This window comes from Amphiura filiformis, chromosome 5, assembly GCF_039555335.1.
Source record: "Amphiura filiformis chromosome 5, Afil_fr2py, whole genome shotgun sequence".
Lineage (NCBI taxonomy): Eukaryota > Metazoa > Echinodermata > Ophiuroidea > Amphilepidida > Amphiuridae > Amphiura > Amphiura filiformis.
The window spans coordinates 3263890-3277841 of NC_092632.1; positions in this window are offsets into that span (position 1 = coordinate 3263890).

The following is a 13952-nucleotide window of genomic DNA, read 5'->3' on the forward strand; positions in this document are numbered from 1 at the left end:
GGTGATAGGAGTAATCTGTTGCAGACGTATTGTAAAGAAATTTTGTATATTAAAAACAAATTGTTGAATTTATTTTAAGAACCCTATATTGCTGACACCCTGTACTATTCTCTCTATTGCAAGTTCTTCCAAAGCCAATTATATGTGTTAAAACAATGATAGTGTATACAACATTTTAAGTTGAGTGTATCATGATTATAATAGTGACTGTAGCCATTACACAACATTATGCTGACTGACAACCTTTTTGTATGAAATGTATTTGTTAATCATAAACATGTAAAAAAGACAAAAAATCTGTAAAGATGTTAGGGTATTGTTTTGCAATTGTTAGTTTTCTTGTTGGGTCAGTACTGTTTGAGCCTCTTTTCTATCTATTTTTTTCTGTATTTGGCTTCTAAAGCTGAATTTATACTCAATCGCTTTTGCAGAAAAGCGATTCTCGCGCATGCATGGTATTTACTTCTGTTTTCAGAGTGTCAAGCCTGTCGATTGATACAAATCGCTAAGGCAAAATCGATGTCGCTTTTGCAAGTTTACAACCAACTGGATCTCTTATTTACCTTTCTCAATTATTAACTTTCGTTAATGAATTAATTCAAAGCAATAATTATTGACAGCAATGTATGTTCTAAAAGTCTATTTTATGGCATTTAGAATATATTTTAATTGTTGTCTACAATCGCTATCGCCGTGATAAGAATAAATGCAAATGTAAAAGCGATGGGCGATACATCGCAAAATTTGACAATTGCCCATTGCTTTCCAAAAGCGGTGCATTGTAATCGCTCGACGATCGAGTATAAATTCAGCTTAAGAGTAAGTGATATCAAGTGCCCAATCATTTTGAGGGGTAAAAATAGCAAATTGTATTTTAAAAATACATGGAAACTGCTACATTTTGCGGGGCTTCTACAAAAAGATGTAGAATTGTAACCTTGGATATTGTATCATGCTTTATTTGTTGAGCCCTTCAGTTGTCAGTGGGCTATTCCAGTTGAAATCCATACACCCCCTATGGAAGACATGACCTTAATCTTACACACAGGGGGTGTAGATTTCAAATGGAGTTACCTTAACTTCCATTCCATTCCTGTGTGTGGAAGTTTACAGTCATGTCAGGGGGTGTATGTGTTTTATATGGAATAGTCCAGTGCTTTGATTGGATTTGTCTCCGGTGCATTTTGGGTACACCATCTTTTATCAGTTTTCAAGGTTCAGTGGTATGATATTAGAGGATGCAACTAATGGACAGATATCACTTACTGTACAAAAGACGAGGCACTTTATGTACTATCCTAAAACAAGAACCCAAATTTGTAAGCCTCTATGACAGATATACCAAAATGTAACTGTACAGCTATAGGTTAGTTAGATAACAGGCAAAAGATACAGCCATGTAGAGACCCCCCCCCTGGATAATCCAGTAACATTGTGATATTGACAATTTTACAAGTGAAAAGGGTTATGTCAAAAACAAAAAAGAGATGGGTGAATTTTGTTGAAGGTGAAATTTGTTAGAATATGTGTGTAGATTTGATATGCAAAATGTGTTGGATATTGAGACAGTTTCATGCTTTAGGCATGTGAGCTACGTACATTTAGAAAATAACAGTATTGTTTTTTTTGGCCTCTGTCATGCATCTATAATCTTATATACTTACTTTGAAGTAGAACAGGTACGTTGAAGGTGTTGTTTTACACCAACAATAATTGTATTGTCATGTTACATGGGATGTTGGATGCATGGTAGAGGCAAAAAATACATACAGTCTCATTGTTAACACATTTTAAAATATGCTATTCAATAGTGATTTCAATTGAAAGTATTTAACAGGGGTAAGATATTTAGTGATCAAGACTTGTACCTGGACTTATTTCATCTCATAATATAGTGCAGGAACCAATGAAATTGCACGTTTCACACATGTTTAAGAATCTACCAATGCTTCAAAATTGTATCCAGAGTAGCTCCTTTTTAAGTTGTATTACAAAGATCAACATTGGGAAGGGGTTGCATCTCTTAATGTATTTTATGGACCAACTCTAGTTTCTTGCAAAAGAGAGCCATTGACACATGGATTTCATGATTTGTTGTCATATTTTAAGTAGCAATCAAACATGATATGGCAGCCATGGTATATAGTCACCTGATGATTGATTTAATAATGGATGATTCTGAAAAAAAAGAAAGAAATAGTGACAAGAGTTGTGACATATTGTAGCATTCATTGGAATACAGGACAAAGTGTCTTCTTCATCTGATGGAGCAAAGCCATTCCACAGGAATCACTGATGTTGTTGCTGGAGTTTGGTCCAAAGAGTTTGGTAGCAGACGTTTAATTGGGTTTGGAATAATGGATGGTATTTGAGAGACAGAAGAGAACCGGAATTTAGTGATAATTATTTGTTGCATTTGAAACTAGTAAATATGGTACAACTGACATCTATTGTATCATAGTTGACTTATTGATGATTTTGTGAAATTCTTTAATTACCTATTGTAAAATCAAATATTAGTGTGCATGAACATTCTCATGAACTTTACTGGTCTAAAATATGAAAATTTGAAGGATGGGAAATGTTACCATCTACATGATTGCATGCAATGACAATCCTTGCATATGTTGGCCGTAACTGATGTTGGTACTCAAGAATCCAACTGAGTAGTAGGTTGTAAGGTACAGACTTGGAAGCTTTGTCTTGTCTTTGATAAGACATTTGTTTAGCTTGCTCATTCTTAAACTTTTGCTTACACCAAATAATTGCATAAATTTATGTTTGTCTCGGCCATCTCACTTATTAATCTTTTAACAGTGCTAATGAACAAGAATGTATGGCTACACACTACATAATTTGTTACAAAATGTTATTGGGAAAGTCTCAATTCTAAACTTCAGTGTAGCGCTATTCATAGCAGTTGACACCATCTAAGACCAATTTTAGATAGTTGTCTTTACTGCTTGTTGCGAAAGGGCATAGGCATGTAGCAGCATTTCGGTATTGTTATGCAAAACTTTGACATCAAAGTATAATTAAGTTTGATCTCACAGAGCTGTTACAAGATTTCAATTGTGTCATGTATAGCGCAGTGCTGTACATCTACACCAAAAATAATCTGGAAAACTTGCTAGGCTATTGACTAAAATGTCTGATTTTAATTGAGAACATCTGTAGATTAAATTCAGAGTTCCGCACTCCCTGTGGTACATCTACACCATATCTTATAAAGGATTGTGGGAAGAAATTAATTTGGTTTTAGAAAGAAATGTAGAATTTACATCACTTTGCATAATGAACATTGTCAAGTCCAGAGTTATTGAGTGGTAGTTTTGTATGATGCATCAACAAATAATGATATAAAATTACATAAAACAAAAGGCAGTCCAGTAATAGGGATAGTTGTTGAGTTCCCTTGGTCAAAACTATGTTTATAATTGTACAGAGTTGTTTGTGTTGCTAAGATCTTGTGCATGAGGTCGTGGATTTGATTCCCGAGGGTGGAAAACTTGCTGGGCTATTGACTAAAATGTCTGATTGTAATTGAGAACATCTGTAGATTAAATTCAGAGTTCAGCACTCCCTGTGGTGCATTTAAACTTGGGCAGGTGAACCGTGAGAGAATTCCATCCTTTGGTTAGCCTATATTAGCCTGTGTACAGAAGAGCCATACCTGAACATGTAGCTCACAGTCAGTTCTGAGAATAGTAGGGTGTTAACCCCTTGGCTGTCCCAACCTGTTACGGTTATCCAGGGTTGTCAAACGTGAACAAATCAAATACAAAATTAACAAAATGTGATCATATTCAACTGGTTGACCTTTATTTAGCAGGCACATCCGGGTTTTAAATGTGCTGTGTCTGGTGGTGCTGTTTGAGTACACCATGATCAGAGCATGCCTTACTGATTTCTGTGTATCCACAACTCTGAATAACAATTTATTATCATTGTGATTAAATGTTTTATGACTGTATCTTCTAGAGGTTCAAACTATTACTTCCCATACCCATACTGAAATATATGAGATGATTATAATTGATCTTTTTTCCTTCCTTGAAGCACAACCATATAATCTCTAAGAAACTAAACAAACGGAAATACAATAGGAACATATTGCCCCACATGCCCACTGATCATATCCCTATCTTGTAAATTTGGTAACAGCCCTTGTTTATCAGTCTATTCTTCATATGAAAAAGGTATGTTTTACAGGGAGTCTTTGCAAAGAAATAGGAGGTCATTTGATTACATAATGTGGTGTACCATGTTGCAAAGGATTCTGGGAAGGTAAGATGTCTTCTCCGGCCAGGAACAGATATTTGGCAAGAATGGAATTAATGAAGCTTACCAAAATATTTTTTACAGAGTGATGAAACTGATTTGATGATATCAGTATCATTTATAATTATGGTGTAGTGTAAACAGTAGAAAATAAACATATACTTGAATTCTCAACTGTACCAGTAGAAATATGTAAACACCATAAACATTGAATGAATAGGAATATATCAGTTTCAAAAGATAACTTTTCTTGGATTGTTGTCTGATAGCCTGACTGTCGAATGTGCCAAACGGAATAATATTCTCCCAAACCTTGCAAATCATTATATATTATATGTGTATGTTCCCATAAACTAGTGTATATAAGTATAACAAATCAAGGAGGTAGAATCAAAGAGTACCGACTCTGCCATGTGTGTGTGTCACTCATGGTGGGCAAATAGTGTACTTCAGATAATTTTGCTATTTTTCCAGTTAACTTTGATTCAAAGTACTTTTTAGTTCTTGTTGTGCATGTAACGCACTGTACCAAAAAACGTGCATTCTATGCACAAACCTTTGTAATGCTCAAAAGACACAAATTGTCATTACATTTCAGTAGCTTGCCGAAATACGCTGGAGGTAAACACTATTAGCTCTCCATTGACAAGCAAAAATTGCGGATTTACTATAGTGTTACACACAGGGCAATTTTGAGTCGGTGCTCTTTGGGTATAATCTCTTCGAACAAAATGATGGATGAGAGTTCCATTTTATCTTCAGCTGGTAATTTCATTGTTCTGTCATCACATCGCACAAAAATATATGTATTTTATTGTTTGAATTTGGTTATTTTACAAGAACCTGCTGTGAATAAGTCACAGCTTTGATACTCTGAGCATGGGATATGTTACAACTTAATTTCTTATAATTTACACACTCAGAATATTAAAAAACAGCCCAACATGCAAAGTATGGAATGAGGATTTTTGACAAATAAGCCATAACAATTTTAACATACCGTGAGTGGTGGGAGCATTATTGTTTCCTATTAATATACTGGATGTTTGCATTCATATGTTGCTCTTCAATTTCTATGAGTGTACCTTTGTTTAATCCGCACCCTCTTGATATGATAGCAAGCTAAAAATATAGGCAATAAGTTAGTAAATAGTGTACTTTAAAACCCCATTCCTTTGTAGAGTTTTATTACCAATAATGTGTACTCAATCAATCAGTCTAGACAAGCTTGCTGCCTTTTTGTGACCTGCTCTAACCAAACCAAGATTTTTCAGCAATGAAAATGATGCATAAAGCCATTCTTTTGACTTCTCACACATAAAGTAATCTATATTTCATGTAAATACTTGTAACTGGCAGTAACCTGAGGGTGTAGGTCACATTTCAAGCAACTCATAAAGTGCCCATGCATGTTCAGTAGATTTATTACACCTTGTGTTCTGTATATTTTTCTTTTTTGTCTATAGTTTCTTTATTTTTCAAAAATTGTAATTTGAAATAAGTAATGTGGAAATTAATGTCCATCAAATGGAAGTTTACTGAAACCATATACAAATAAAAATGCTTAATGTAAAAATATTGCATTATTTTTGCAAAGCAACATGAAAGGGAGAGTAGAAATTTGATAGATAGTGTGATTTTGTCAACACTACACGTAATGTTATCGAATATAAAATTATAATTCTTAAAACTATTCAAATATAGTGGAAATTTTAATTGAATGAACACAGTCTGACATAGCATGTGCGACTGTGTATGCATAGCGCGGAAGTGAATCCAACCATGCCAACTCACTTGTGATTGGTTAGTATTGTATCCAAGGTCATGCATTCGCATTGTAGTTTGAAATGCGGGATATACGATCGGGGTTGGATCGTTTAGGCTGTTGAAAGCTGCGGCCATTCAATTGAAATTCCTAGTATAGACCCGCATTTGTGAGAGGCTATGGTTTTGCACCTTATCCTAGACAAGTCCAGTTGAATAGTTTTAAGAGTTTCATTTTATATTTAATTATACCTGGATGAATGACAGCCTTCACAAATATATTGTTATACAACTTATTAAAATCAAGAGAACATAATCCCAGCTAAATTAGGTGCAGTTAACTTTTGATAATGGCTGCAGGTTGCAGTTAAAATTTGAAGCTTTTTTTGTTGTTGAAAGCTTATTAAATCTGTTATTGAACTTGTATTAAATATAGCAAGACTTTGCTTTAGGTTTTATATTGTTTTTGGTCATTCTGTTCTGTTGTGACATTAAAGGTGGGTGACCAGATTGATAGCCTCATAACCCAGCTTACCCCATCATTATTGAGAATTTGGCTTAGGCAGAAACTGTTTTCAAACGCAGTGAAAACTAAGGCCTGGGATATGTTTCTTGTAGATGGTATGAACGAATTGGTAGACCCATGGTAGTAACCACTCGTGCTGGAGCAATCCAGCTCAAAACTTGGAATTGGACAGTTTTTGTGATATGCCTCCATGTAAGGTACAAACACCTTAATGAAAAAAGTGGACCACTCACCTTTAAATGTCATGTTTAAATTGGACAGTGTGACTTCAATTTAATTTGTATATAAAGGCCCATTCAGTGATTTGTTCATCCAGCGGATTGTAAAAATCATCAAAATCAGATTTTGGCACCGTTATTATTGTCATATATGTGCTAACATAGCCTGTTAGTGGTTAAGCTGAAAGCTGTGTATTAGAGACAAAATGAAACATTTTACATGAATCTGTAATTTATATACTTAGTAGAGAAATTAACTATGTGTATATTTGAATGAGGCTTCAGCTTTGTCAATACTGCTGTTTTCCTTGTATTTTTCACAGAAAAAATAACCAACGACAATCTTAATGACTTATCCTTCACTCTTAGGCATTTATAAACAATTTTTTTACACCTTTGCTGGGATCACTGAATGGGCCTTTAAATGGCGGAAATGATTGAAACGCACCAATACTTAGCCCCACACAGTTTTGAGTGTGATGGCCTGACATTGTGAAATATTTAGATAAAGATATTAATATGTGTAATATTCTGTAGATATTCAGAGAGAAGAACTCATTATCATCTTCAAGTACTAAAACAATAAATACGGATAGATTTGCTTGGATGTTTATTTTGTGTTTGTGTTTATAATTTGCTTATTACTATTATTTTTTTCGGCGTAATAACATTTAATTGACATGGCTGGGTTAAGTGTTATAACTGATAAAATATCTTCAGTGAAATGCAAACCACAAACATAGACACCATGTGACCAATCTTATGACTTGGTGGACACCATGTGACCAATCATATAAGTTTGTTTTTAGTTTGTAATTGGTCCAAGCGCTGTGATGTGTTTTCCACTTTTCATAGACATTTCACACATCAACATAGATTAGATTCAAAACACACAATGAATCATTGCTCAGTTTTGCTTGTGCTATGCATATTGAAGTGCATTATGTGGCATAGCACAATCATACAAGAATGGTGTTATTGGCATTCACAAATCAGAAAAATTTGCCATCTTTAAAAAGTTGGTCTTAAAGCTTAAAAATGAACTTCAGATTTGAGAAACTATATCTGTCAGCATACACAAATTATTTTTAAGCACTTGTGCAAACTTGTTTTATGTACATTAGTTCCAGAAATATATTCCAAATGGCCATTTTGTCACTCTCAAATTACCGTTCCCATGTTCTGCTTTCTGAAACTAGGATTCTGTCATCAATTACGTACCCTCAACTTAATTTTGAGTTTTAAAAATTTGATTAAAAATACTTGGTAACACTGTCTTGTACATGTATCATTTGTGTCATACAGATGAAAGTAATACTGCATCGCTAAGATTACAAGAAGACTCTTAGACCCAGATTCACAGAAGGCCGTCAAGTATTGGATGGAAAGGGTGTCAGTCAGTCAGTGTTGAGCTAGCCACCTGTCTGCCTGTCATTTTGGATCAGGAGTCTGCTCCGGGATGGCAAATTTAATGCTTTTGACAGTGTACAATTCCTTCCTATATATATATGTGCTGCACCTTAGTGTATCAAGTATTAACGCACTGGCTTTATGTGCAGTTTACATATGCACAACCCTGGAACCTAGGATTGCTTGCAGATATCAGAATCAGGGATGGTTCCCCTTCTCTTTCTGAATATCTCTGACACGTAATTGAACTGAACTTGTGAGTAGATAAGATATACAACACAAGGCTGTAACAACACCCCTGAGTCTGGTTCATGTATTGAAGACCAAATTTATGATGAGCAATTTAATTCAAAGCTCTATTTTAGCTTAAATGCTGGTGTTAGCCCTACAGGATACAGTACCCATTTCTATAACATGAATTTGGTAACACCTTGCAAGCTACTAGCAATATTATTACAAGTGAAATGTTTGTGAAAAATTGGGTAATAAAATGCCAACATTGTTCTATCTCGGTCTGTTCGCGTAGTTCAAGACTGCATTTCACCAGGAATATATTTCACCAGGAGACTGAAAGAATGTTGCAAATGGCTTTTAATTTTATTGTCGCATACTGAATATCATTTTTAGATTCTCCTGATCAGTTAATTTCCAATACAAATACTGGCTGTAATATCGTGTTATTCTGCTGCATTTTATAAACACAAATAATGCATGTTTTATTTCGCATTGCAAATTATGCAAGGAATTTGTTTCAGGGTTAGCAGAGTGTAGGGCATTTGTGTCCCCACTCAGGCCATATTATGTATTGTTATAATTAACTGTTTCGCTTTATTTCCTAATATAATATACATTTCATTGCGGACATTCTAACCAGACATGTAATGGTCGGCTGTATTTACATTTTTCCTGTTTTGTTATTAATTTCATCAAATTATTGATGCAATTTAAGAAGACTACAAGTTTTGAACCAAGTAGGAGGAAGACAAACCCTTGCATATTCATTGGAAAAAAATATGTATAATTTTGTCTTTGCAAAAGAGAAGATTTGAGACCGAAATGTGGACTATTTTTGGAAAAGATTGGGATATATTTCCACAGTGGCCAATGATGTTTTTGTAAAATGTATTATGCAGCAATAGTTTTGAGTTGCTGCAGTCATAAATATATGTTTTGATGTCTTTGGCATTAATGTCTTCTTTCTGTAGAATAAGGTGTGATCATAATTAAAAGAGATTCTTTTAACAGATCAAAACTGGTGTTATTGTCTTCATTCTGCAAGAAAAGTATTGATGATGGTGTAGATATTTGTACAGGAGCGTGTAACAGGATATATATATGGCTGTCCTGGAGATGCATTTTGTCAAAGCCAGGCTTAACCGGGCACATACATGTTTCTCCTTGTAGAGGTTTTATTTGCTTCATTCATATGGGTGCTTTACCATATTGTATACAGTATTGTGGAAAATCTCCATCTAATATGGTAATAGCGTGATTCACATAACATGAATAGGGATTAAAAAGCTGTCAAGTAGAACCATGTGCTTCTTTTGTCCAATTTACCAACAAGATTTCATATGGAAACAGTTCAGACCCAGAACATGATCATGTCAGAAATTAATTTTGTTCTGGGTCTGATTATTCGGACTAATGTGGTAAAGCACCTATAACAGATTTGTTACCCAGATCAAACCTCTAGAAGAACTAAGAGAAACATGAAGGTGCCCAGTTACACATGGTATAATGTGTCACACATTTCCTCCCCTGGCTTGAGCAAAGTTTGCCCCCGAGTTTGCCTTCCAAGCTCTTTATATTAGTAGAACCGAGAGTAGAACCCAATTAGTTCAAATTAAAGTTCGGTTGTTTTCTATTAAATAAAACATATCAAAACTGTGATTAGCAAGTTCAGAACTTCACAAAATGTTTCCAAAACAGGCACAACTATAGAATACCTACCAAACCACCCTGTGATTAGGCTTAGCCTTCTCTACTCGTTTATTTGATGTGCTAACTGGAAAATTTTAGCGATCCTGAAGTGCCAACATGTTAAGCGAGGACTTTCGGATGAGGGAGCATGTGTGCAAGCGAGCACATAGCAGGTGGGCCGTTGGTGGGTTCCAGGGGCAAAGCCCAACAAGGGTCCATGGGGTAGCACCCATGGAAGCTCCTGGATTTCAGGTTTTTTTAAAGGCTCACATGCTTCAGTATGGCTGTCTCTCCTTTCTTTTTCATTTTGCCAGATTTTTTTTGCCCCCCCCCACTTGTTTAAAAAAAGTTGAAATTTTTATACCACTGGAATCCTCTGGCTACATAATGTGTATGTACCAAATATTTCTTGCAGATTAATTCGTTAAGTCAAATTTGAATTATGTTCTGGTGTACAAAATTACAACAGTGGCCTATGGAGCAGTGTAATACACATTAATATCATGCATAACTCGCAAACGTAAAATCAGAATCAACTGAAATTTTGGGAATACACTTTTTCCGTGGATATAATGTCATAAAAAGAGGATGCTAGGATCATGAAATACTCCTTTAATGTTCAGCCTTGCACCACTTCGACCGACTCCAAGCGACACACACCACCAGTTGAGGAGGCCTAGGGTAGAGTTAGGGGTTAGGGTGCAGTAGGTATTCTCTAGTTATTCTCAAAAACAATTATGGAATACCAGATTTGAACCAAGCCTTGATCTTGTCCAGAACTGAGACATCAGGGATAAGAAGTCACAACATGACAAGTTGGAACATTTATTTTTTTAGATGTAGGTTTATTCACTACACAAAAGTGAAATCTTTTATTTTACACATCACATCAAATCATTGTACATGTATATCCTCCTATATTTAACATATTACATCAAAATGCTTGCATCTTGCATGCAGATTGAGTTGCGTGGGGCTTTAAAATTATAACCTTTCTCCTTTTTCAATTGGAGTGAGTTATAAATTCAATTCCTAAATTGATGTGATTGAAATCATATTCTTAATATCTGGGAATTACTGTTGGCGACATAAGGTGCCTTTCAGCGGCATAGGGGTACATGCCCCAATCTATTTGAAATTTAGAAAATTTATAATGTAGGAAAATTGCCAAAAACTGCCTGTGTCCCCCCCCCCCCCCCATCAGACCTGGAGCCCCCAATCATGGCTGGTGCCCCCAATAAGATGACTCACACTACACCACTGGTGCAGTTTTAGTTTGACTTAACACATCACACAAAACAATCTTGTTTCATTGGAGATCCACTCTATTTCAGAAAGAGCTTAAGATTGTCAATAATATAATTTACCAAAATATTATAAAATTACTTTTTTTTAATATATCATTTGTAAATATGTTGTTTATATAAAAATACTGCACTTGATCATAAACCATTACAATTAATTTAGATTTAAATCTCATACTAGCAATGACAAATTAGCACACATTGAATTTGTTTCTTAAATAGCGCCACCACTGATGCAACAGTAAGTTACCAAAATGGCTAAATCATAATGGGCGTGTATATTTTTGCTTCTTTTTTTTGGTACTTTTAGACAACTTCCCCAGCATTTATATAATCTTTAGAGTAGAATGTTACACATAACAATTTTAAGTGTTAGGAAGAATTATGTATACAATACTCAAGTCAATTACTAATTTAGTAATGTAAACTAAAGATACACTTCAACATAATTTTGTTATTTGATACTTGGTTCATTTGATAACTTGATATGATCAACTTTTACAGGTCCATCTCCTGGGGGTGTATATCCCTAACATCAAGAACACTTATTGGAATATTTACATTAATAAAACAATTCATTGCATCACATATAATGCAATAAAAACATGATGTGTGTACATTATAATCCACAATGGGTGGAATGCTAAAACTTATCATTTTCACACTAAAAATTCTTATTTTTTATGGTGTCAAAATAATATAATTTATATACATTTGTGTGTCAACATTAGCAATCATTTGTGACATGGACCATCTGTACACACAATAAAACCCTGTAACACACCTATACTGTGTTTCTTCAATGATCAGTAACCAGCACTCAGCTGATCAACCTGGCACTTAAATATTATCTTGGATTTTACCAATTGGCACACAAAATGAGAAAATGTAATTTTGTTTTTGAAAACAGCTGCAATATGTCAACTAAGAATACTTAAAATAAAAAAGGATAAAAGGATAATTCAACTGGCACTATGAAGACTAGGTACAACTCAGCTGCTACAACCATTTTATGGTAATTTTTAAGCATTTTTGTTAAACATTTTAATAAGCTTTGGAGACCTGTTTCCACATACTGATAGTAAGTTACACATTATAACTTTTGATGTCTATGTTTAGATTCAATCATTACCCTAATGATTACATTGGTGTCAAGAAAATTCAAAGAACCGTTTTTGCATCTGCCACGCTAAGCTGATCAAATTGGTGCATTAATGGTGGGCATGTTAGTACTGCATACATACACTGCCAATCACCAATGTTCTGGTTTGATCAACAATCCACAGCAGACAATGTGAAAGAGGTTATTTTTATTCTCTTGGGAGTTTATTCTCAGTATTCACCAGGGAAGTTACGTAATGTTACTATGTCAACGGGATCACACGCTTGAGTAATGAACCATGCTCGAAACAATCACAACACAAAGTATATGGCACTTGAAGGCATACCAAAATAGTGTGATCCGGTAACCAAGAGAATTACGTAACCACTTCGATGCTGAATAGGGGTGAGAGGTACAAAAATCAACTTCTGGGCCACTTAAGATCATCACCAGTCTTTTAAAACATATTGCTGTTAATTTGTAACAGGTGCTCTTGCAACGTTTTATATAAGAACATTAAAATAACAAGAATTTTCCCTGGGATATATTTATGGAAATGAATCCTGACAACTTAATACTTTTACATGGAAACAGGTCATCCTAATTGAACAATCACATTATATGTGATTAAGCACACAGAGTATAACATCTACAGGGTGACCCAAAATGATTAGTACCCATGCAGGCAAGCAACAGATTCCATGGTATTTTGAAGTATGGCAACATCTTTTCATTAACTTTTCATTTCACTCCATAAGAGCAATCCTTGTAAAGAAATTATGATTGCTAAAATCTGACATTGATGTCTTTGACAAAGTTGTCATGCATACACCAGTACTACTGGCTACTGGCTATATCAAAATGGTTGTTCTTCATCCATATTTTGGTGTTTTTGAAGAGCCTACCTATTCCAAACCCACCTGAAATGACCAGACTGTATTTTTTACAGTTTATATTTAAAAGTCTGGTCATTTCAAGTGGATCCAATGGTGCATCTGTATTTAGAAAAAAGCACACCCCCACACACACAACCCCCCAAAAAAAAAAAAAAAAAACCAGAGTGAGAACAATCACTTTGATACAGCCTGTAATAATTTTGTAACACATCTTTTCCCCACACAACCAATATTGTGGCAAAGTATTAATGGGAGGGCGAGCGGTAATTCCCTCGCTTTGCACCACTGAGGTCCCGGGTTCAAGCCCCGGCGCGGCTCAAGGACTCATGTGCACTTGGTTTATCCCGATTCCATGCTCGCTCTCGCAGGATCTCCGGCTTCCTCCTGTATCGCAAAAATCGGTGATTAGTTGTTTGGTTATCAAAACTTCCTTCACCCAATGGAATTTGGGGAGCTGCACAGATAATTGGTGGATGTTACAATCTAAATGCGGATAGGTGTGCTTGCCGTTCGCTCAGCAACCTAGTT